Source organism: Theropithecus gelada, chromosome 1 (genome assembly GCF_003255815.1).
Source record: "Theropithecus gelada isolate Dixy chromosome 1, Tgel_1.0, whole genome shotgun sequence".
NCBI classification, from domain to species: domain Eukaryota; kingdom Metazoa; phylum Chordata; class Mammalia; order Primates; family Cercopithecidae; genus Theropithecus; species Theropithecus gelada.
The window spans coordinates 63935297-63961130 of record NC_037668.1 but is presented as its reverse complement, the minus strand read 5'-3'; the positions used below and the strand labels follow the sequence as shown (position 1 = coordinate 63961130).

At 43.7% G+C, this 25834-nt stretch overlaps 1 protein-coding gene across 3 annotated transcripts in view; it reads right to left on the bottom strand.

The window, feature by feature from the left end:
- THRAP3 (thyroid hormone receptor associated protein 3) overlaps positions 1-25834 on the bottom strand; it is an 89451-nt gene that overhangs the window by 41095 nt on the left and 22522 nt on the right. For all 3 annotated transcript variants that reach the window (XM_025382866.1, XM_025382882.1, XM_025382872.1), the window contains one exon: positions 8103-8205. The gene's annotated coding sequence lies outside the window, so the exon portion shown is untranslated. The remainder of the gene's footprint in view (positions 1-8102; positions 8206-25834) is intronic.

Genomic DNA, 25834 nt, shown 5'->3' with positions numbered 1-25834 from the left:
AGCTTGCAGTGAGCCGAGATCGCGCCACCGCACTCCAGCCTGGGCGACACAGTGAGACTCTGTCTCAAAAAAAAAAAAAAATAATAATAATAATAATATTCATACTGGTTCATTAATTGTGACAAATGTACCATACTAATATGTTATTTACAGTGGAAACTGGGCATGGGGTACATAGGAACTGTTATGGGTCCAGTTGTGACCCATCTACCCATCCAAATCATATATGGGAAGTCCTAACCCCTAGTACCTCAGAATGTAACCTCATTTGGAGTTAAGGGTCTTTACTGAGGTTTGTGATGCTTATAAAAAGGGGAAATTTGGAACCTGATATGCAGAGACACAGGGAAGCCGAGGAAAGGGGCCTGGAACAGATCATTCTGGGCCGGGCACGGTGGCTCAAGCCTGTAATCCCAGCACTTTGGGAGGCCGAGACGGGTGGATCACGAGGTCAGGAGATCGAGACCATCCTGGCTAACACAGTGAAACCCCGTCTCTACTAAAAAATACAAAAAACTAGCCGGGCGAGGTGGCGGGCGCCTGTAGTCCCAGCTACTCGGGGGGCTGAGGCAGGAGAATGGCGTGAACCCGGGAGACGGAGCTTGCAGTGAGCCGAGATCCGGCCACTGCACTCCAGCCTGGGCGACAGAGCGAGACTCCGTCTCCAGAAAAAAAAAAAAAAACAACAGATCATTCTGTAACGGCTCTCTAGCAGAACCAATCCTGCTGACACCTTGATTCTGAATTTCTAGCCTCCAGAGCTGTGAGACAATAAAACTGCTGTTGTTGAAGCCTCCCATTTGTGGTACTTTATTATAACAGCCCTAGCAAACATAAGCTCTGTATATCTTCACAATTTTCAATACATCTTCAACTATTCTCAAATAGATACTTAAAAAAAAAAAAAAGATAAGGGTAATGTTACTCATATTTCACAGTTAAGACCAAAAAAGATAGATAACTAGCAAATCTCTGCATAATCTCAACACACAGTAAGGAACTGAGACTAGAATCCACATTCCATTCTGAGCTATCCGTATGTTCGCAATACAATGTTACTTCAAGAGGGCACTAAGGTGGGTGTCGGGTGAGGAAATACACTAAAGCAAATTACCAACCTAAAATGCCTAGTCCTAAATGGACAAGTCACTTTGTAATACTGGGCCAGGTTCGGCAGTAAGTAGAGGCTTTGGCAGCAAAAACGAACTGGATTCAATCTTGGCTCTGCTACCCATTCTTGGACAAAATTCTTAACTCTCTCCATCTTCCAAATGTGACCTACACCTTACAGGACTGCCCTGAAAATTAAGGAAGTACATACAAAGTGCCTGACACACAAGTTAGTAAACACCTTAAGCTATGTTTAGCCACAAAACCAGAGTGGTTGGAAGGAGATATTTAGGAACTTCCTCGGAAGTAAACAGATTTCATAACTGATTCTATTTTCTTGCTATTTATTAAAACCTGCCTACAAGAAGGAGAATGGCATGAACCCAGGAGGTGGAACCTGCAGTGAGCTGAGATTGCGCCTCTGCACTCCAGCCTGGGCAACAGAGTGAGACTCCACCTCAAATACAAAAACAAAAACAACAAACAAACAAACAAAAAAACAACCTGCCTGCAAGTAATAAATGAGCAAGTATCTTCCTACACAGCAATAAAGCATTTTTATATCTTTACTGGGCTAAATAAGCACGTGTCACACTGAAGAGATGTGCTAGAAGAAAAGGTCATATTATCAAGAAAGACATTAAGTCAAAAGGTCACATTCACCTTTGGAAGACAAATCTCTTTGATGCTGGATGTTAGCAGGGAAAATCAACAGCAAGCTAAAAGTTCATTTAGAACTTTTTCATCACAGTATCTCCAGTGTAGGCAACTTGAGATACTCCTCTGAGAATTCAGTCAATGGGTGTCTATTAAGCTCAGGATCATCTATGCAATTAATCACTGGGGAAATAGAATGAATAGTACAGCTGGTGGCTTAAAAAAGTCTTCAATTCACCCCAGAGGCTCCTCTCCTATGTCTCTCAGGGACGGTAACAGTAATTTTAGTCCCCATTTTAAATGAGTATTTTACCATTGGGGAATATTTTCTTCTCAATTCTTAAGAGAAATTCTCAGCTTTCCTTACTTAATAAAGACACTATAATCTGTATTAAATAATGACTTGTGGTTTCCTTCCAACTCTCATTACGATAAATCTTTTCTAAGCTAAATTCAGCAGCCAATCATGACACTTAACTATTTTTAAAAATGGAATTATTGGCCAGGTCCAGTAGCTCACCCCCTGTAATCCTAGCACTTTGAGAGTCCAAGGCCAGTAGATCACTTGAGCCCAGGAGTTTGAGACCAGCCTGGGAAACACAGTGAGACCTCATCTCTACAAGAAGTACAAAAATTAACTGGGCACGGTGGCTTGTGCCTATGGTCTCAGCTACTCAGGAGGCTGAAGCACGAGGATCATTTGAGCCTGGGAGGTCAAGGTTGCAGTGAGCCATGATCTAGCCACTGCACTCCAGTTTCGGCAACAGAGCCTCCAAAAAATAAATAAAACAGACCGGGCATGGTGGCTCACGCCTGTAATCCCAACACTCTGGGAGGCCAAGGCGGATAGATCACGAGGTCAGGAGATAGAGAACATCCTGGCTAACACAGTGAAACCCCATCTCTACTAAAAATACAAAAAAAAAATTAGCCAGGCGTGCTGGCGGGCACCTGTGGTCCCAGCTACTCCAGAGGTTGAGGCAGGAGAATGGCGTGAACCTGGGAGGTGGAGCTTGCAGTGAGTCAAGATCACGCCACTGCACTCCAGCCTGGGAGACAGAGCAAGACTCCCTCTCAAAAAAAAAAATAAAATAAAATAATAAAATAAAATAAAGTAAAATAAAATAAAATAAAAGTATTACCATAAAGCCTTGGGCTAAACATTAATAAATACTGTAATCACCTACAGAACTTTAAAAAAATGTCCATCCATCAAGATTCTAACTGAAGAAACTAAGAATGGGATTCAGAGCCAGTGGGCCATGGACGTTCTTTGCAGATCACCCCTGTACTGATATACAGACATTCACTGTTTACAAAGAGTTCCACATAAAGCCTGTATAGAACTGCAGTAGGAGAAATAAGCTGTTTGACAGTTTTTACAGACAATGGTCTTTTTAAGATCAAATCATCTTCCCAAAGATGATCACATGGAGGTTTAGAGGAGGAAAAAAACGTGTGTGTTAGATTTATTTTGTTTTATATTACTACATCACTGTTTTGTATTATGTTTGGAATGTGGCAGGCCATTATTCAATAACTTAATCATACTAGTTTATCTGTTCCTTCAGAAGTATGAACTCTTAGAACTGTACTATCCAATATACATGTACACTGAACACGTGAAATGTGGCTGATCTGAACTGGGATGAACTGCAAGTATAAAATAAACATGGGATTTCTAAGGCTTGGTATAAACAGAAAGTAAAATAACTCACTATTCTTTATATCAGCTATATGTTGAAATGAGAATGTATTGGATATATTGAATTATATAAAACATATCGTTCAAAATTATTTCATCTGGTTTTTTTTTAATGTGACTATTAAAAAATATTAAAAGACATGTGGCTCACATTCTTCTTTTGGGCAGCACTGTCCTTGAGAACAACAATGATTGTATCTTTTCAAATTGAGAACCCAATCTAGTACCGTCCAGTCACTTTTAGATTTGTCATTTATTTTTGCCATTTCTAGTCTCTACCCGCTAAGCCTTTCCTGTTGCAGTAACTATCTGGTATCTCTCCACATGAGTTTGGGGGAGCAGGCGGAGATGTCTTAAATACAAACACAACTCTACGTAAAAGACCAAAAACGATTTAAAGATCTACTACCATTTTGGATCATACTAATCATCTAAGTCTACAAAAGAAATCAAGGAGAACCCAACCTGTTGCTTCCACTTAAAATTATTTAAAATACTCCTCAAAGCTATCTAAAAATAGAGACGCCGATGCCACCTCAGGTAGATCCACACACTCAACCAGAACTTAGTCCAGATACATGTGATCAGTGAAGCTCCTCTCTCTAGGATTTCCTTCCGGAACAGCATATGAACTAACTGCCTACAGAAATGGCTCTTTTTTTTTTTTTTGAGACAGTGTCTCGCTCTGTTGCCCAGGCTGGAGTGCAGTGGTGTGATCTCAGCTCAGTGTAAGCTCCGCCTCCCGGGTTCACGCCATTCTCCTACCTCAGCCTCCCAAGCAGCTGAGACTACAGGCGCCCGCCACCACACTCAACTAATTTTTTTGTATTTTTAGTAGAGATGGGGTTTCAAAGTGTTAGTCAGGATGGTCTCAATCTCCTGACCTCATGATCCACCCACCTCGGCCTCCCAAAGTGCTGGGATTACAGGCGTGAGCCACCACGCCCGGCCAGAAATGGCTCTCATTTCTTTCCAGAACACGTTGTATTTGGTTTTTTAAAACAAACATGACTGAATTTATCAGATTTACATATGAAAGTTCTAGACAGACATACTCTAAGGATTCTAAATTCTTTGGCCCCTGCCTACTTCTCTAGCATCATCTCAAACCACTCTCTCCCTCATTCAGTCTATCACAGCCAAAACAGTCTGTTTTCTGTTCCTTGAACAAGCCAGATGTTAATCTAAACACCTTTAGACTCACGACTCCTTCCACATGAACATTCTTCCTCGGCCTCACTGCATGGCTGATCCCTTTCTCATCCTTCAGATCTCAGCTAATCGCCTACTTGAAAGGAAGAGTCTTCCTTTAACATACATCTATGAAACCTCCCTAAGTTATCTTATAGTCCTATTCCTTTCCCAACACTTAGAAAAATCTGAAATAATCTTGTCTGCATCCCCCAACTAAAATGTTAAGCGCCCCAAGAACAGGGATCCTGTCTTACTCACTACTGGTATCCCTATTACAAAAAAAGCACAAAAACAAGCACTCAAGCATCTACTTTATGAGTGAATTAAAAAATCAAAAGCAAGCCAGGCACCATGGCTCACTCCTGTAATCCCAGTACTTTGGGAGGCCGAGGCAGGTAGATCACCTGAGGTCAGGAGTTCGAGATCAGCCTGGCCAACATGGTGAAACCTTGTCTTTACCAAAAATACAAAAAGTAGTCTGGCATGGTGGTGCCTGCCTGTAGTCCCCAGCTACTTGAGAGGCTGAGGCAGGAGAATTGCTTGAACATGGGAGGTGGAGGCTGCAATGAGCCGAGATCACGCCACTGCACTCCAGCCTGGGCAATAGAGGAAGACTCCATCTCCAAAAAAAGCAAAAACAAAAACAAAGACAGGCCGGGTGCTGCTATTTGATCATGTCTGTAATCCCAGCACTTTGGGAGGCCGAGGCGGGCAGATCACTTGAGGTTAGGAGTTTGAGACCAGCCTAGCCAACATGGTGAAACCCCGTCTCTAATAAAAATACAAAATTAGCTGGGTGTGGTGGTGAGCACCTGTAACTGCAGCTACTCGGGAGGCTGAGGCAGGAGAATCACTTGAACCCAGGAGGCGAAGGTTGCAGTGAGCCAAGATCACGTCATTTCACTGCAGCCTGGGCAACAAGAGTGAGACTCCTTCTCAAAAACAAAACAAAACCAAAAACAAAACCAGAACCATAGTGTTTAAGTGGGAATAGTTAACAGTTACTAAAGAAATTTTTTTTTTACTGAAGTTTCAGTCCACTGAGTGGCCAGCAAACTGTATGGAAACAGCCACACCAGGAACATCATTATGAAATTTCAGAATACTTTTGGACAAAGAGGTCTAAAAGTTTGAGAGGTTACATGCAAGTAATATGCAAAGGCAACTGACATCTCACCAACAGTGGAAGCCAAAGACAATATAGCAGTATTTTCAAATTCTGAAGAAAACTGTTTCCAGACTAGAATTCTATACCTGGTCAAACCGGCGATCAGCATGAGGGCAGAGAATAAAATGCATTTTGAAACATGTAATGTCTAAAAAATTTACCTTTTCAGTACTCTTTCCTCAGGAAGCTAACTGAAATACCTTCTTCTCTAAAACAAGGCACTGAATCAAGAAAGAGAAAGAAATGGGAAAAGATAATAGGATGTAGGTAAAATCACCATAATGGCCCAGGCACGACAGCCTAGAGCACACAGCCAGAATGAAGCAGATCAGACGGTATCTCCAAGATAAAATGTATTTCTTTAATTTTATTTATATTTTTGAGATGGAGTCTTGCTCTGTCATCCAGACTGGAGTGCAGTGGCATGATCTCGGCTCATTGCAGCCTCTGCCTCCTGGGTTCAAGTGATTCTCCTGCCTATGCCTCCCGAGTAGCTGGGAGGCACACGCCACCACATCCAGTTAATTTTTGTATTTTTAGTAGAGATGGGGTTTTACCATGTTGGCCAGCTGGCCTCGAACTCCTGGCCTCAAGTGATCTGTCCTCCTTGGCCTCCCGAAGTGCTTGGCTTACAGGTGTGAGCGACTGCGCTTAGCCCAAGATAGAATTTATAATATACCAAAATGCTTAAATGTATTGTGGAAGATTTACACTTCTGGTTAGAGTTTAGGGAGAAATTACTGATAAAGACATAGAAACTAAGCAAAATAGAGAAAAAGATAATTAAAAACAGAAAACAAATAGTTGTGCAAAAAATGAAAAGTAAACACAACATGTAAAATGACTGGGCTGTGAATAAGCTTTATGTAATCATAATATTGTAAACCATGATACTGCCATGACTAAAACTACACTATAAACAGTGACCTTTTTTTTCTTTTTTTTGAGACAGAGTCTCGCTCTGTCGCCCAGGCTGGAGTGCAGTGGCACAATCTCCGCTCACCACAAGCTCCACCTCCTGGGTTCATGCCATTCTCCTGCCTCAGCCTCCCGAGTAGCTGGGACCACAGGTGCCCGCCATCACGCCCGGCTAATTTTTTCTATTTTTAGTAGAGACGGGGTTTCACCGTGTTAGCCAGGATGGTCTCAATCTCCTGACCTTGTGATCCGCCTGCCACAGCCTCCCAAAGTGCTGAGATTACAGGCGTGAGCCACCGCGCCCGGCCCCAGAGTGAAAATTAATGTTGGCATATGAGGTGGTCAGGTAAGCCTACCAAAAACTACCACTATATAAGAAGTGAAGTTAATAAATAATAACAAACACTATAAAGCAAAAGAGGCTTATTATTTACAGAGTTATACCAAAAGGAACTAGAGAGTTGAAAATGACTGCTTCTAAGGGGCTGGGAAGGGGAATGTGGAAGAACTGCTGTTTTTCATAAAAAGCCCTAGGGAGCTGATGGTCTGATATATCTACTGTAGTGTTTTTGCACATGTAAAAAGCTTTTGTTTGTTTTTGTTTTTCTGAGACAAGATCTTGCTCTGTTGCCCAGGCTGGAGGGTAGTGGCAAGATCTCGGCTCACGGCAACCTCTACCTTCTGCGTTGAAGTGATTCTCCTGCCTCAGCCTCCCAAGTAGCTGGGATTACAGGTGTCCGCCACCACGCCTGGCTAATTTTTGTATTTTTAGTAGAGACGGGGTTTCACTATGTTGGCCAGGCTGGTCTCGAACTCCCGACCTCAAGTGATCACCTGCCTTGGCTTCCCAAAGTGCTGGGATTACAGGCGTGAGCCACCACGCCTGGCCCCCAATTTTAATTAAACACGTAACATAAGCATGAAAAGGGACTGCTTCCCAAAATATTAACAATGATTATAGATGTCAAGTTTATAGACAACCTTTTTCAAACAAATACTGTTTCACAAGAATCCAGAACTTCCATTAAGGAATCGTCTGGATAATCAATTCTTTTCTTTTCTTTTTTTTTTTGAGACAGGGTCTTACTGTCACCCAGGCTGGAATGCAGGGGCATGAACATGGTTCACTGCAGTCTCCAACTACTGAGCTCAAGCTATCCTCCTGCCTCAGCCTCCCAAGCAGCTGGGACCACAGGTGTGCGCCACCATGCCTGGTTAATTTTTTTATTTTTTGTAGAGATAGGACTTCACCATGTTGTACAGGCTGGTCTCGAAATAATCAATTTTTAACATATTATGGGTTTTACAAATTAGTGAAGTTATTAGTTTCTTTTACCACCATGCTTTTACCTTATTTGAACAATGATTCGACTTGCACTGGATCCCAGACACTACTCCAAAAGAACACCCGCAGCACCACCGGCTTCTTCAATTTACAAGTCAGGATACACTTCTGAAATGAGAGAAAATAAGTAGTGATAAAATGGCCACCCAAATGCAGATTCTGTTACTGATGCTTGAAATCTATAAACACAAACCCTACTTTAGCCCTCACCTTTACTCCAAAAGGACCCAAGCTTTTCTCTCAAAGTACGAGATAGTCTGCCTCTGTCTGACATGTTTTCATCCATCTAACTTCCTATAGTATGGAAAGCAAAAACCTTCCTTCCTGTAACCTGATACTTTCACTGGCAATATTTCAGGTGCTAAAGTTTTCATTACGCAAGACTAATTCACAAGCTCCATAAAACTCAACCTGGTGAACCTGACAAGAATCAGATGTTTAAAATAAGACAGAAATGAACAGAGGTATACTAAAATGAATTTAACAAACGCATTTCAAGGTAAAATCACTCCCCATACCCACCCATAAAAGCACAAAAATTCCCTTCTGCTCCAGTTGTTCATTCCCAGATCTATGAACATAGTCATACATCAAAGCTCTGTACAGCGTTTTCCGAAACAAATAGGAAAATCAAGTTCCAAGACCAGGAAGCTCATGTAAGTAATCAGATGTCCTCACTCCTGGCTTATCAAAGCTTTGTTGTTGTTTATATTACTATAACAAAAGGCCGGGGCAGTGGCTCACGCCTGTAATCCCAGCACTTTGGGAGGCCAAGGCAGGCTGATCACGAGGTCAGGAGATCGGGACCATCCTGGCTAACACAGTGAAACCTTGTCTCTACTAAAAACACAAAATCAAAATTAGCCGGGCACAGTGGCAGGCGCCTGTAGTCCCAGCTACTCAGGAGGCTGAGGTGGGAAAGTGGCGTGAACCCAGGAGGTGGAGGCTTGCAGTGAGCTGAGACTGCATCACTGCACTCCAGTCTGGGGGACAGAGTGAGACTCCGCCTCAAAACAAACAAACAAAAAAAAATTACTAACAGGATACGACTGTCTTAGCTAGATGAGGCTTAGTATTCAGATCCTTTACCAAATAACAATGTCAATATGTATTTACTTAGTTGATACAAGTACAAATATAGCACTTTCAAAAACTCATTCAAAATACTTTTGCATGTCTTCTTGCTATTTATTCTTCTAATTCAGCCTAAGTTACATCAGTCAAAACTTCTTTCCCCCGATTCCTCACTCCAGAGGCACAAGGGGCTCACATCAGTCAGCTCTGCCTAGCTAGTGAGGGAAAACCCATGTCTGCCACAGGACTGCAAACTGCTCTTACCCTGTAACATGCTGAATTTAAAAAACAACCTATTCCAGGCCGGGCGCAGTGGCTCACGCCTGTAATCCCGGTACTTTGGGAGGCCAGGGCGGATGGATCACGAGGTCAGGAGTTCGAGACCAGCCTGGACAACATAGTGAACCCATGCCTCTACTAAAAATACAAAAATTAGCCGGGCATGCTGCCACATGACTGTAATCCCAGCAACTTGGGAGGCTGAGGCAGGAGAATCCCTTGAACTCGGGAAGCAGAGGTTGCAGTGAGCCGAGATTATGCCATTGCATTCCAGCCTGGGTGACAGAACAAGACTCTGTCTCAAAACAACAAAAAAACACAATCGTTTCCAATACACCCATCTTTCCCTCTAATTCTAACCAGATGGCAAAAGTACACACACAAATATCCCACTTTATTACCCCATCATATTTCCTTTCTATTAATTAACCTCTTCTTGGATATCAGCAAGAATTTTAATCATTTCAACAAGTCTTCAATTCCCCATTGTTGCAATGAGTGGAGAAGCAAATCTGAGGCTCTGGCCTTTAGTTACTCTGTGACAGCAAAGAGACACCTGAAACCCTGAGTCACCCCTGACACCACAGTTGCCCTCCTCCCACTGAGCCTGTCCTGAATGTCATCTGGGCAGCCACAGGCATACTTGTCAGCTTCTATCTCCTGAACCTCCTTTGGCCAAACAGCAGTGTATCAGCAAGGAGACTCCACAATAGACCCTCTTCCCTTCTACACATTACTAATTGTCCACTTATTCAACAAATAATTTATTAAGTACTGACTACATGCCAGGCACTATTCTAGACACTGGAGGTTCAATGATTTAAAAGTCCCTTCATGCCTGGAACTGACATTCTAGAAAGCAGATGGGGGCACATGGAGGAGTAAGAGTTACACAATTTTATACCAAGTATTGAGGGAAGGCCTTTCTAATGTGACAGCTCAGCAGAGACTGGAAGAGAGAGTATACTGGGCTTTATCTGAGGAAACAGCAAATGCAAAGACCCTAGGGAAGAAACATGCTTGGCTGTCTGAGGAAGAGACAAAAATAAGAACGTCTGCAAAGTTCGCCGGGCGCATCACCTGAGGTCGGGAGTTCAAGATAAGCCTGACCAATGTGGAGAAACCCCGTCTTTACTAAAATACAAAATTAGCCAGGCATGGTGGCTGGTGCCTGCAATCCCAGCTACTCAGGAGGCTAAGGCAGGAGAATCGCTTGAACCCAGGAGACAGAGGTTGCAGTGAGCCAAGATGGTACCACTGCACTCCAGCCTGGGCAACAATAGCGAAACTCCAACTCAAAGAAAAAAAAAGAAGGAAAAAAAGAATGTCTGCAATGCAAAAAGTTACCAACGATCTGTTGGTAGCTCAGGTCAGAAACATGGCTGAATGGACAGGGCCTTGCAATCATTGTAAGGACTTTGGTTTTCCTCTGGGTAATGAGGGCAGCCACTGGAGTGTTTAGAGCATAAAATAGAAGCATAATTATGTTTCAAAATACCACAAACTGCAATGATACATGCTGGCTGCTGAGTGGAGAACAGATTTTAATGGGCCACGAATAGAAGAAATTAGTAGACAATGCCCAAAATAATCCAGGCAGGCGGATGTGGCAGCTCACACCTATAATCCCAAAATTATGGGAGGCTGAGGCAGGAGAATTGCTTGAGCCCAGGAGATAGAGGCTGCAGTGAGCCACGTTCACAGTACTGCACTCCAGGCTAGGTGACAGAGCAAGACTTTGTCTCAAAAAAGAATAAAATAATAATAATAACCCAGATAAAGGACAACAGTGCCTTAAGACCACAACGTCACTCAGAAAGCTCCCATGTTCCACACATTATTAGACCTTAAATAACGATATGTTTCCAAATCCAAACAAAAGGTAAACACTAACATTCTAGGACCATACCATTTTTATCTCCCATGGCAAACAAGATTGATTTTTTTTTTTCCTTATCTCACCTCATGTACCCCTGGTAATTTTTTTTTTTTTGAGAGACGGAGTCTCACTCCCTTGCCCAGGCTGGAGTGCAATGGTGCGATCTCAGTTCACTGCAACCTTCATCTCCCGGGATCAAGTAATTCTCCTTCCTCAGCCTCCCTAGTAGCTAGGATTACAGGCATGCACAACCACACCCAGCTTTTTTTTTGTTTTTTGTATTTTTAGTAGAGACAGCGTTTCACCATGTTAGCCAGGCTGGTCTCAAGCTCCTGACCTCAAATGATCTGCCCGCCTCAGCCTCCCAAAGTGCTGGGATTACAGGCATGAGCCACTGCACCCGGCCTGGCAATCTTTTTTTTAATTAAATAGAGACAAGGTCTATGTTGCCCAGGCTGGTTTCGAACACCTGACCTCAAATGATCCACCAGCCTCAGACTCCCAAAGTGCTGGGATTACAGTGTGAGCCACAGCACCTGGCCCCTGGCAATCTTTTATTGAGAACTACAGAACATAAGGAAACACCTTGCCCACTCTTGTGAACCTGAGGTCAAAGCTAGTCCTTTAAACCACCAGGCATAACAAGTTTATGTAATACTTGAGGACTAATGTGTTCTTGTTTCAAAAGCATGATGATAGTAATTAAAAAGTGAAAAAAAGAAGACAGTGTCTTCTATTCAAGTTAACCCAAAGAATCTAATGAATAACAAAATGTAATCTCAGCCATTCCCTGCTGGAAAAAAAAATACTAAGAATAAGATAATGACAGCTGAGCAAATAAGCCCTTAGGTTTTACCACGGAAAACTGCAATGTCTGCTCCAGGTAGTTTTCATGGTATCAGAGGAAATCAAGATTGATCCAAAACTGATAAAATTACTACAGATGGGTTTGGAAAGAAAACAGATCACTTCCAAATGAGTCATGTATACAGAGCCTTCTGTAATAGGGGATAGCAATTATGGCACACAGACCAAATCTAGCCCAATGTCTGGTTTTGTACCATCCATGAGCTAAGAATGGTTTCTGTTTTAAAATTTTTTTTTAATCAAAAGAATACTTCAGGCCGAGCGCGCTGGCTCATGCCTGTAATCCTAGCACTTTGGGAGGCCAAAGAGGGCAGATCACAAGGTCAGGAGATGGAGACCATCCTGGCTAACACGGTGAAACCCTGCCTCTACTAAAAATACAAAAAATTAGCCGGGCGTGGTGGCAGGCGCCTGTAGTCCTAGCTACTCGGGAGGCTGAGGCAGGAGAATGGTGTGAACCCGGGAGGTGGAGCTTGCAGTGAGCCAAGATCGCGCCACTGCACTCCAGCGTGGGTGACAGAGCAAGACTCCATCTCAAAAAAAAAAAAAAAAAAAAAAAGGAATACTTCATTACAAGTAAAAATTATACAATATTCCAACTTCTTTTTTCCCCCATATCAGCTGCTGGGCTAGAGAAATTCCAATTTACACACCCATAAACAATTTTACAGGAACAGTCACATTCATTTACATATGGCTACCTGCAAACTAAGACAGGAGATTTGAGTAGCTGCAACAGGGACTGCCTTCAGTGGTCTCACTGCTTTGCTGCTACAAATTGCAGTGACACAGTTATAACTCAACAGCATAGGCAGTATCACATTTTATTATTTTTAATTACCAGTGCATATCCATATCAAAACAAGAAAAGCAGACGTTGATTTTACCCTTTTAAAGCACAGTGTGAAGTGTGGATCATTTTGTTATTGAATTTGATGGCAAATCATTGTGTTTATTATGAAATGACACCACAGATATGCCAAAAATACAACATACATTGGTATTACAAAACTAAGCACTCATCACAATATTCCCAACTTACAGGAAAGCAAATGACGGTAAAAAATATGTGTAGAGAAGAAAAGGACTTAGTTGGAAAAATTGACAAACGTTATGAAAATGTAAGGTTATTTATCAGCAGTTTCTCTGCAGATTTTTTTTTTCTTGAGACATGGTCTCCATCACCTAGGCTGGAGTGTAGTGCTGAGAAAAAGAAGGTGAATGTCCTGACTTGCCCTACCACACGGCAGTTTCATAAATCAGAAGCAGTAAAATTTTATCTTTCTCGAAAAGCTCAGGGCTGAGTATGAAATTTTTCAACAAGAACCATCCTTAACCACTATTATTGTTGTGGATACCAAACAGCTTTGGAAGTTAGCTTTTGTTGCAGACTTAATGAATTCAATTTAAAATTACAAGGACCTGGCACAGTAGCCCACATCTGTAATCCCAACACTTTGGGAGGCCAAGGTGGGAGGACAGCTTGAGGTCAGAAGTTGGAGACCTGCCTAGTGAACACAGCAAGATCCAACTCCACAAAAAAATAAATAAATAAATAAATAGCTTCACTCAATGATGTACGCCTGTGGTCCCAGCTATTCAGGAGGCTGGGACAGGAGGCTTGCTTGAGCCTAGGAGTTTGAAGTTGCAGTGAGCTATGATCTCACCACTGTACTCCAGACTAGGTGACAGAGGGAGACGCTGTCTCAAGGAAATAAAATACAATTAGAAGTCAAAATAGCACTTCTATGGGAAACACATACTGTGATAAAATAATACTAATGACAAGAAATGTTTCGATTTTAAGAAATGTCAAATTACTTTATTCACTTCTCATACTGTCAAAAGTTGAACAAGAAGTGGTATCTCCATCCCCACACAAATTTGAAGCAGATTTTCTGAGCTCAAACTACAGTTCCAGCATATTTCCAGTCTCAATGTATGTGTAAAGTAAATCTCCATATTTCAAAATCTGTCTAACTGTGCAGCTAAGGAGCTTCCATCTAATCTTCAATTGGAAGTGATTTATCTGCAATGTTGTGGTATGCTAAAAGACAAATATCAAGAATCTAACATACTTCTGCACCTTCCAAAAGATAAATCTGCTCAATTAAAATCACATGTTCACAGATTAATATAAGTATTTGGCAGTACCCATCTGCGTGAAGACATTTTCAAAGATGACACATATAAAATTTCACGACAAATCAGCATTAACAAAAATGTTTGCCCTCAATTTTGAAAGGCAATGCTAACTTGGAGCCCCAATTAAGTGAAATTGTATTCCCCAAAAGCAGAATTCCATTCTTATAGACCTGTTATTACAAAAATTACACTCATTATTTACATTTACAGATACATATATGCGTATCTATAGATACAGTCTCACTCTGTTACCCAGGCTGGCGTGCAGTGGCGTGGTCTTGGCTCAGTGCAACATCTGTCCTCCAGGTTCAAGAGATTCGTGTGCCTCAGCCTCCCGAGTAGTTGGGATTACAGGCGTGCGCCACCACGCCTGGCTGATTTTTTTGTATTTTTAGTAGAGACGGGGTTTCGTCATGTTGGCCAAGCTGGTCTTGAACTGACCTCAGGTGATCTGCCTGCCTTAGCCTCCCAAAGTGCTGGGATTGCAGGTGTGAGGCACTGTGCCCAGCCTAATTATTGTATTTTGAAATAAAGACTTTGTGCAAATTTGTTTTCTCTCTTGTCATGTAAGTACTCACATAGTAGTCTCAAATTTGCCTCTTGGCCAGCAAAGCCTAAAGTACCTGACCCTTTGGAGAGAAAGACTGTCAACCCATTTTCTTCATCATTTGTCTAACAAATGCATTTAGTACAGATGGCCAATAAGAATAAACCCTGGCCAGGCATGGTGACTCATGCCTATACTTTGGAAGGCCAAGGCAGGTGGATCATTTGAGGTCAGAAGTTCCAGGTCAGCCTGACCAACATGCTGAAACCCTGTCTCTACTAAAGCACACAATTAGCGTGGCATGGTGGCACATGCCTACAATTCCAGTTACTTGGGAGGCTGAGTCAGGAGAATTGCTTCAATCCGGGAAGCGGAGGTTGCCTGAGCCAAGATCGTGCCACTGCACTCCAGCCTGGGCAACAAGAGCAAAACTCCATCTCAAAAATAATAATAATAAAAATAATAGGCCGGGCGCGGTGGCTCAAGCCTGTAATCCCAGCACTTTGGGAGGCCGAGACGGGCGGATCACGAGGTCAGGAGATCGAGACCATCCTGGCTAACACAGTGAAACCCCATCTCTACTAAAGAAAAAATAAAAAACTAGCCGGGCGAGGTGGCGGGCGCCTGTAGTCCCAGCTACTCGGGAGGCTGAGGCAGGAGAATGGCGTAAATCCGGGAGGCGGAGCTTGCAGTGAGCCACTGCACTCCAAGCCTGGGTGACAGAGCGAGACTCCACCTCAAAAAAAAAAAAAAAAAAAAAAATAATAATAATAATAATAATAATAATAATAAACCCTAATGAATAGTAATTCTCAAAACTGTAAGGCTCCCAAATAGCAGGAACTGATATTTTTTAATATTTATGCCCAGCAACTCAGAGTAAAGCAAGTAAAAGTCAGTAATTAGTCATCCCAAAGCAATTTCCAAAGCAGCTGATCAATAAATAATAAGAGCACATCTGGCTCTGAAGCCTATGTTTGATTCCCAACTCCACCAACTACTAGTTGTGAGACCCTGGATAAGTTATTTAATTAAATCTCACTATCTGTGGTCCCTTATCTATAAAACTGTTCCCACTTCACAGTGTTGTTGAACAGTGAATAAATTAATATATGTAAAATGTTCTCAAAAAAGTGCCTGGCACAAAGGAGTACTCAATAAATATTGTTAATTGGGCCAGTATCAAAATGACTGTGAAAATACATTGCTTCAACGAGCTGGTTTGGGTAGTCACGTGGTCATTAAACAACTACATTGTCATAAGAATTCAGAATTTAGCTTTATGGCAAACTCAGAATGTAAGACACTAATTCGATCTTCAAAACCTGTAAAAAGCAGTATGCTCTGTCAACAACAAACCCAAGCCTATGCCTAATTCCAGGTTGAATGAGTCTGCTCCTTAAATAACCCTATCATTCTGTGCCTCAAGTTCTCAACGTACAACACAGAGAAGAATCAAACATGCCAACTGATGCACCTGAACATTTCTATCTAGACCAGTGGTTTTTAAACTCATGTTCTCAGGCTGTGCAGAGAGGTTGGGGCAAAGTAACTTTCCCATCTGAGTTATCCCAGCCCAGTAGATCAGACTGATTTGTCAAGAACTCATAATGACTACCTTCCCAGAACTTATCTTTTTATCACATTACAAAACTTTTATGAGCTAACAGCATTTCCTTACCACTTTAGCCTCTATTTCCTTGACAACCAGTGGTCATGCACTTTATAAGTAAACTACTCCTTGAGGGCAGGTATCAGATCAAATTCCTTTTTATATCTCCAGTGCCATAACATACAACTGACCATTTTAACCATTTTTATATGTACAGTTCAGTGACATTAAGAACATTCAGGCCAGGTGCAGTGGCTCATGCCTGTAATCTCAGCACTTTGGAAGGCCAAGGTGGACAGATTACTTGAGCTTAGAAGTTCAAGACCAGGCTGACCAACATGGTGAAACCCCGTCTCTACTGAAAACACAAAAGTTAACTGGGCAAGGTGGTGCGTGCCTGTAGTCTCAGCTACTCAGGAGGCTGAGGCACAAGAATCACTTGAGTCCAGGAGGCGGAGGTTGCAGTGAGCCAAGATTGCGCCAATAGCTGGGATTACAGGCGCACGCCACCATGCCCAGCTAATTTTCTGTATTTTTAGTACAGATGGGGTTTTGCCATGTTGGCCAGGCTGGTCTCAAACTCCTGTCCTCAAGTGATCCGCCCACGTCAGCCTCCCAAAGTGCTGGGATTACAGGCGTGAGCCACTGTGCCCAGCCTCTAAGGTATATATATATATATATATATATATATATATTTTTTTTTTTTTTTTTTTTTGAGACAGAGTCTTGCTCTGTCGCCCAGGCTGGAGTGCAGTGGCCGGATCTCGGCTCACTGCAAGCTCCGCCTCCCGGGTTTATGCCATTCTCCTGCCTCAGCCTCCCGAGTAGCTGGGACTACAGGCGCCCACCACCTCGCCCAGCTAGTTTTTTGTATTTTTTTTAGTAGAGACGGGGTTTCACCGTGTTAACCAGGATGGTCTCGATCTCCTGACCTCGTGATCCGCCCGTCTCGGCCTCCCAAAGTGCTGGGATTATAGGCTTGAGCCACCGCGCCCGGCCTGTATATTTTTTTAATGTGTCTTATAAAGTCAGTCTTAGAAAACATTCCTAAACTCACTATTACGTGGCTAAATTGTACTTTACTAGAGAATACAGAAGATGCTAAATCTCTGATTATAAGAATATACCGCCTGTAATCCCAGCACTCTGGGAGGTCAAGGCAGGTGGATCACAAGGTCAGGAGATCCAGACCATCCTGGCCAACATGGTGAAACCCGGTCTCTACTAAAAATACAAAAGTTAACTGGGTGTGGTGGCAGGCGCCTGTAGTCCCAGCTACTTGGGAGGCTGAGGCAGGAGAATCGCTTGAATCCGGGAGGCGGAGGTTGCAGAGAGCCAAGATCGCGCCACTGCACTCCAGCCTGGGCAACAAAGCAAGTCTCTGTCCCCCAAAAAAAAAACAAAAAAAATCAATATACCTAATTCACTAAGGGCCTATTTGGAAGGAAATTTCAGTCAATAAAAAATAACTAATTTTAGAGTTGGAAATGTAGATGATATACTCAGAGTCTACCTTCTGTAACTGCTGAATTTTGTAAACATTTTCATCCAAACTTGATTAATAACCCATTTAGGCCGGGCGCGGTGGCTCAAGCCTGTAATCCCAGCACTTTGGGAGGCCGAGACAGGTGGATCACGAGGTCAGGAGATCGAGACCACCCTGGCTAATACGGTGAAACCCCGTCTCTACTAAAATACAAAAAAAAATTAGCCGGGCGAGGTGGCGGGTGCCTGTACTCCCAGCTACTTGGGAGGCTGAGGCAGGAGAATGGCGTGAACCCGGGAGGCGGGGCTTGCAGTGAGCTGAGATCCGGCCACTGCACTCCAGCCTGGGCAACAGAGCCAGACTCTGTCTCAAAAAAAATAAAAAATAAAAAAAACCCCATTTAACCCAAGGCATTAAACCAGGATAACCAACTTCTCTAGATTGCTTTTATCTATAAACAAGAGACCAAATCTGATGCCAGAATAACTTGTCACAAATATGATCTTGTCATTCCTTCAATTAAAAGTCCTTCCTGCTTACTGAATAAAATACAAGCACGTTGCAATCCTGCTCTACTCACTCCATCTTCTACCACTGACTCCTATGCTTCTACCCTTAATCAAACAACATTTTTTTAATGAACTTTCCTGTTCCATACCACTAGACACACTCGTCTCACTGCCTTGAATAGCCTCCTCTCACCAAACAACCACTTCTGTCTCAACCTCCACCGCGCGCGCACACACACAAACTCATCACCTGCTTGGCTTATTCCAAACCTTCCAGAAACAGCTAAATGTAAATTCCTGTAAAACCTTCCCTTAACTTAAAAAAAACAAAAAACGGCCGGGCGCGGTGGCTCAACCCTGTAATCCCAGCACTTTGGGAGGCCGAGGCGGGTGGATCACGAGGTCAGGAGATCGAGACCATCCTGGCTAACATGGTGAAACCCCGTCTCTACTAAAAATACAAAAAAACTAGCCGGGCGTGGTGGCGGGCGCCTGTAGTCCCAGCTACTCGGAGGCTGAGGCAGGAGAATGGCGTAAACCCGGGAGGCGGAGCTTGCAGTGAGCCGAGATCGCGCCACTGCACTCCAGCCTGGGTGACACAGCGAGACTCCGTCTCAAAAAAAAAAAAAAAAAAAAAAAAAACAAAAAACAAAACAAAAAAAACACCTTCCCCTAACTCTCCAGGAGTTAGTGAGCATCTCATTCCAGGTTCTACTATTGCCCTTATCATCCTGTATTGTAATTAACTGTCTCTCCCACTAAACATGAAGGTCCCTTAAGAATAGAGACTGTGGGCCGGGCGCGGTGGCTCAAGCCTGTAATCCCAGCACTTTGGGAGGCCGAGACGGGCGGATCACGAGGTCAGGAGATCGAGACCATCCTGGCTAACACGGTGAAACCCCGTCTCTATTAAGAAATACAAAAGACTAGCCGGGCGAGGTGGCGGGTGCCTGTAGTCCCAGCTACTCGGGAGGCTGAGGCAGGAGAATGGCGTGAACCCGGGAGGCGGAGCTTGCAGTGAGCTGAGATCCCGCCACTGCACTCCAGCCAGGGCGACAGAGCGAGACTCCGTCTCAAAAAAAAAAAAAAAAAAGAATAGAGACTGTGGGACCCGGCGTGGTGGCTCATGCCTGTAATCCCAGCATTTTGGGAGGCCGAGGTGGGAGGATCACGAGGTCAGGAGATTGAGACCATCCTGGTTAACACGGTGAAACCTTGTCTCTACTAAAAATACAAAAAAATTACCCGGGTGTGGTGGCAGGCGCCTGTAGTCCCAGCTACTCGGGAGGTTGAGGCAGGAGAAAGGTGTGAACCTGGGAGGCAGAGCTTGCAGTGAGTGGAGCTTGTGCCACTGCACTCCAGCCTGGGTGACAGAGCGAGACTCCATCTCAAAAAAAGAATAGGGACTGTGCCGGCTGGGAGAGGTGGCTCACGCCCGTATCCCAGCACTTTGGGAGGCCAAGGTGGGTGGCCTGAGGTCAGGAGTTTGAGACCAGCCTGGCTAACATGGTGAAACCCCATCTCTACTAAAAATACAAAAATCAGCCGGGCGTGGTGGCGTACTCCTGTAGTCCCAGCTACTCAGGAGAATCATTTGAACCTAGGAGAAAGAGGTTGCACTGAGCTGAGGATCACGCCACTGCACTCTAGCCTGGGCGACAGAACAAGACTGCCGCCACAAAAAAAAAAAAGAATAGGGACTGTGCCTTATATTTATCTTGTATCTCCTCCAACACCTAACGCAAAGCCTGGTACATGGCAGATTTCATCATGTTTGCTAAATAGGTTAAGTTTGAGCCCCAAGATAATAAACATTTGAGCAAGCATGGCAACAATGAAGACACAAGTATAAATCTAGTGAGGCCTCGCATACATAATAATTTACTGAAACAAGCACTACTACAGAGGATACAAAGAAATATAAAATGCTAGAAGCCAGTTCAACACCAGCCTGGGCCACAAAATGAGACCGTCTCTACAAAAAAATAAAGCAGGCCTGTAGTCCTAGCTACTAGGGAGGCTGAGAATCGCTTGGGCCAAGGAGGTCAAGGCTGCAGTGAGTCATGATTACACCGTCCAGTCTAGGTGACAAAGCAAAACTGCTGTCTGGAAAAAAAAAAAAAAAGAGGCTGAGGCTAGCTGTGATGGTTCAGGCCTGCAATCCAACACTTAGGGAGGCCAAGGTAGAAGGATCACTTGAGGCCAGGAGTTCGAGACTAGACTGGACAACAAAGCAAGACCTCCGTCTCTACAATAAAATTTGACGCTGCAGTGAGCTATGATTGCACCACTGTTCTCCAGGCTGAGCAATGGAGCAAGACCCTGTCTCAAAAAAAAAAAAAAAAAAGTCTTCAAAACTCAGTCAAAGCCACCAACAAATAAAGATACGGCAGGGTCAGATCAGTTAACAACTGAGGAGATTAACAAAAATGAAGGCCTGAAAGAAAAGAATAATTTTTTAAAATATTAAAAAGATGAAAGAGGCTGGGCACCGTGGCTCATTCCTGTAATCCCAGCACTTTGGTAGGCCAAGGTGGGTGGATCACCTGAGGTCTGGAGTTCGAGACCAGCCTGGCCAACATGGTGAAATCCTGTCTCTACTAAAAATGCCATTAGGCGTGCATGGTGGTGTGTGCCTGTAATCCCAGCTACTCAGGGGACTGAGGTTGCAGTGAGCCAAGATCGTGCTACTACACTCCAGCCTGGATGACAGAGCAAGACTCCATCTTCCAAAAAAAAAAAAAAAAAAGGTGAAGATGAGAGATGTGGTCAACAGATACAAAATTTCAGTTAAGAGGAGTAAGTTGGGCAACATGGTAACTGCAGTTAATAATAATGTACTGTGTATCTGAAGATCGCCAAGGGAGATTTTAAGTGTTCTCACCACAAAAAAAAAATGAGGTAATACACATATCGATTAGCTAGATTTAATCATTCCATAATGTACACATATTTCAAAACATCATGTTGTTTATCATAAACATATACCATTTTATTTGACAATTAAAAGTCAATTTTTAAGAGTGGGTGTGGTGACTCACACCTGTATACAATCCCAACACTTTGGGAGGCTGAGTCAGGTGGATCACTTGAAGTCAGGAGTTCAAAACCAGCCTGGCTAACATGGTGAAACCCCGTATCTACTAAAAATACAAAAAATTAGTGGAGTATGGTGGCACACACCTGTAATCCCAGTCACTGAGGAGGTTGAGGTGGGAGAATAGCTTGAATCCAGGAGGCAGAGGTTGCAGTGAGCCGAGATCACACCACTGCACTCCAGCCTGGGCGACAGAGCTAGACTTCAACTCAAAAACAAAAAAAAAAAAGTTAATTTGTTTTTTTGAGACGGAGTCTCGTTCTGTCGCCCAGCCTGGAGTGCACTGACTCCATCTCAGCTCACTGCAACCTGTGCCTCCCGGGTTCAAGAGCTTCTTCTGCCTCAGTCTCCCGAGTAACTGGGATGACAGGTGCCTGCCACCACGCACAGCTAATTTTTGTATCTTTAGTAGAAAAGGGGTTTCACCATGTTGGCCAGGCTGGTCTGGAACTCCTGACCTCGTCATCCGCCTGCCTCAGCCTCCCCAAGTGCTGGGATTACAGGGGTGAGCCACTACACCCGGCCAAAAGTTAATTAAAAAAAAAAAAAAAAAGACTAAGAAAGGCCCTTGAGAAAACTGAAGCCCTCAATGTTTTTGCAAAAGTTATAATGTGAACAACGTATGTTATCAAACAATTTTTTTCAGAAAATTAGAAAAAGAACCATTGATACAATTTTGATAAATATGCAGTGATGCCTGTAATAATTTATTAATTTATTAATTTATTTATTTATTTGAGACAGAGTCTCGCTCTGTCACCCAGACTGGAGTGCAGTGGCGGGATCTCGGCTCACTGCAAGCTTCACTTCCTGGGTTAACGCCATTCTCCTGCCTCAGTCTCCCCAATAGCTGGGACTAGAGGTGCCCACCACCACGCCCGACTAATTTTTTTTGTATTTTTAGTAGAGACGGGGTTTCACTGCGTTAACCAAGATGGTCTTGATCTCCTGACCTCATGATCCACCCGCTTCAGTCTCCCAAAGTGGTGGATTACAGGTGTGAGCCACCGCGCCCAGCCCGTATTATTTTTAAAAAAGAAAAAGGCTGGGCACGCTGGCTCACACCTATAATCCCAGCACTTTGGGATGACAAGGCAGAGAAATAACTCGAGATCAGGAGTTCGGGACCAGTCTGGCCAACATGGTGAAACCCCATCTCTATAAAAATACAAAAATGTGCAGGCATGGTGGCGTGCACCTGTAGTTCCAGCTACTCAGGAAGCTGAGGCAGGAGAATTGCTTGAACCCAAGAGGCAGAGGTTGCAGTGAGCTAAGATCGCTCCACTTTTCTCCAACGACAAGACCTCACTCTACATATTCCTATATACTGTGCTTGAGATTCTCACAGATACAATACTGTTTATACTCTCATGCACCAGTCTGCCTGCCCCAGTTGCGTTGGATTTCCATGAAAAAATGGACAAAGATTTACATGCTCTAGGACCAGACTCTGGGATTGAATTCAGCTCTACCCCCTTAATAGCTGTGCAATCCTGGATCTGTTTCATCTTTCCTTGCCTCACTTCCATCTATAAAATGCAGATTATAATCATACCTCCCCCTAGGATTGTAGGGAATAATTAAATGGTTAATACATGGAAAGTACATAGCCGGGCACGGTGGCTCACGCCTGTAATCCCAGCACTTTGGGAGGCCGAGGCGGGCGGATCACGAGGTCAGGAGATCGAGACCATCCTGGCTAACATGGTGAAACCCCGCCTCTACTAAAGATACAAAAAATTAGCCAGGCGTGGTGGCGGATGCCTGCGGTCCCAGCTACTCGGGAGGCTGAGGCAGGAGAATGGCATGAACCTGGGAGGCAGAGCTTGCAGTGAGCCAAGATTGCACTACTGCACTCCAGCCTGAGTGACAGAGCAAGACTCTACCTCAAAAAAAGAAAGTACTCAGAAGAACTATAAGCACAGATATACATTCAGGTTACCTCTTATTATCAGATGTACTATAATCTTAAATTTATTCAAAATTGCTACTGACGGAAAGATACGTGATTTTGGTGGGTGGGGGGAGGAGGTAGCGAAATATAAAAAGTTCCAGCTGGAAAAGCAAATATAACTGTTCAAGGGCTATTAAAATGCAATGATCAAGAGCCAAGGAATGAGAGAGACATTTACCCAAGGGAAGAACCAAAACACAACTACCCTCAAATGCCAAGTAAAAAGAAAAGTGAACTTTATCTCTGCAAATGGGAAGCCACTGCATGTTTCTTTTTTTTTTTTTTTGAGACTGAGTCTGGCTCTGTCGCCCAGGCTGGAGTGCGGTGGCCGGATCTCGGCTCACTGCAAGCTCCGCCTCCCGGGTTCACGCCATTCTCCTGCCTCAGCCTCCCGAGTAGCTGGGACCACAGGCGCCCGCCACTTCGCCCGGCTAGTTTTTTGTATTTTTTAGTAGAGACGGGGTTTCACCGTGTCAGCCAGGATGGTCTCAATCTCCTGACCTCGTGATCCGCCCGTCTCGGCCTCCCAAAGTGCTGGGATTACAGGCTTGAGCCACCGCGCCCGGCGCCACTGCATGTTTCTAAGCAGGCAAACTGTTGGGATAAGGGGATGGATCAGGATGGGCAAGATAAAGTTGGGTTTGAGGTGAACAGACCCTGGAACAGAATCATCCAGTCAGCAAGACATGTACCTATCATATTTAAGGTCTTTAAGGAGTTTGTTTACCTGTAAGATTGGGGGAGGGAGCCAGGCGTGGTGGCTAACGTCTGTAATGCCAGCACTTTGGGAGGTTGAGGTGGGGAGATTACCTGTGGTCAGGAGTTTGAGACCAGCCTGGCCAACATGTGAAACCCAATCTCTACTAAAAATACAAAAAAATTAGCTGGGCATGACGACATGGGCCTGTAATCCCAGTTACTCAAGAGGCTGAGGCAGGAGAATCACTTGAACCTGGGATGTGGAGGATACTTAGCCGGGCGCGGTGACCCACGCCTGTAATCCCAGCACTTTGGGAGGCCGAGGCGGGTGGATCACGACGTCAGGAGATCAAGACCATCCTGGCCAACATGGTGAAACCCCGTCTCTACTAAAAATACAAAAAAAAAAAAGGCTGATGCAGGAGAATGGCATGAACCCAAGAGGCAGAGCTTGCAGTGAGCAGAGATCGGGCCACTGCACTCCAGCTGGGGCGACAGAGTGAGACTCCGTCTCAAAAAAAAAAAAAAATACAAAAAAAAAACTAGCTGGGCATGGTGGCGCGTACCTGTAGTCCCAGCTACTCAGGAGGCTGAAGCAGGAAAATCGCTTGAACCAGGGAGTCGGAGGTTGCAGTGAGCTGAGATCACGCCACTGCACTCCAGCCTGGCGACAGAGCAAGACTCCATCTCAAAAAAAAAAAAAAGTAAAATTGTACAGGTAGATATGAGAAAAGGAGCTTTCCTCACCAGGCATCCAATAGCAATGGAAATGAGAACTCACAGGAGTGAAATCTGAAACTGTTTTACATATACATGGCATTCAACAAGTAACTGACGAGACTCAGAAGCAACAAAGAGGAGGTTTCAAAACTAAGTGACTAAGAAATCAGTTTGACACTGAGTATAGTAAAGCTAAGAAGGTATAATTTAGACGAAATTTTGAATTCGGTTTTAGATATATTAGTTTGCTCATGCTGGAGAATCCACGAAGGCACATTCAACCTTTGAAGACTTTTTCTTTTTTTAACTACAAATTGGAAGTAGCTACTAGATTTGACAGAGTTCAGAAACTTATTTTCAACCAAACTTCCTAATTAGAAATAATCTTACCAATGTTGGAAATCTTTAGAAAATTAAAAAGATGCCTATCCAAAATGTCCATATTATCTGATTCTCCTAGTTCTAGAAAATAAATTAGTAGCTGCTTTGTAGCTTATAGTAATCCAATAGCAATTTATGAACATCATGTGGCCGGGCGCGGTGGCTCAAGCCTGTAATCCCAGCACTTTGGGAGGCCGAGATGGGCGGATCACGAGGTCAGGAGATCGAGACCATCCTGGCTAACACGGTGAAACCCCGTCTCTACTAAGAAATACAAAAAATAGCCGGGCGAGGTGGCGGGCGCCTGTAGTCCCAGCTACTCAGGAGGCTGAGGCCGGAGAAGGGCGTGAACCCGGGAGGCGGAGCTTGCAGTGAGCTGAGATCCGGCCACTGCACTCCAGCCTGGGCTACAGAGCGAGACTCCGTCTCAAAAAAAAAAAAAAAAAAAAAAAAAAAAAAAAAAAAAAAAAAAAAAAAAAAAAAAACAA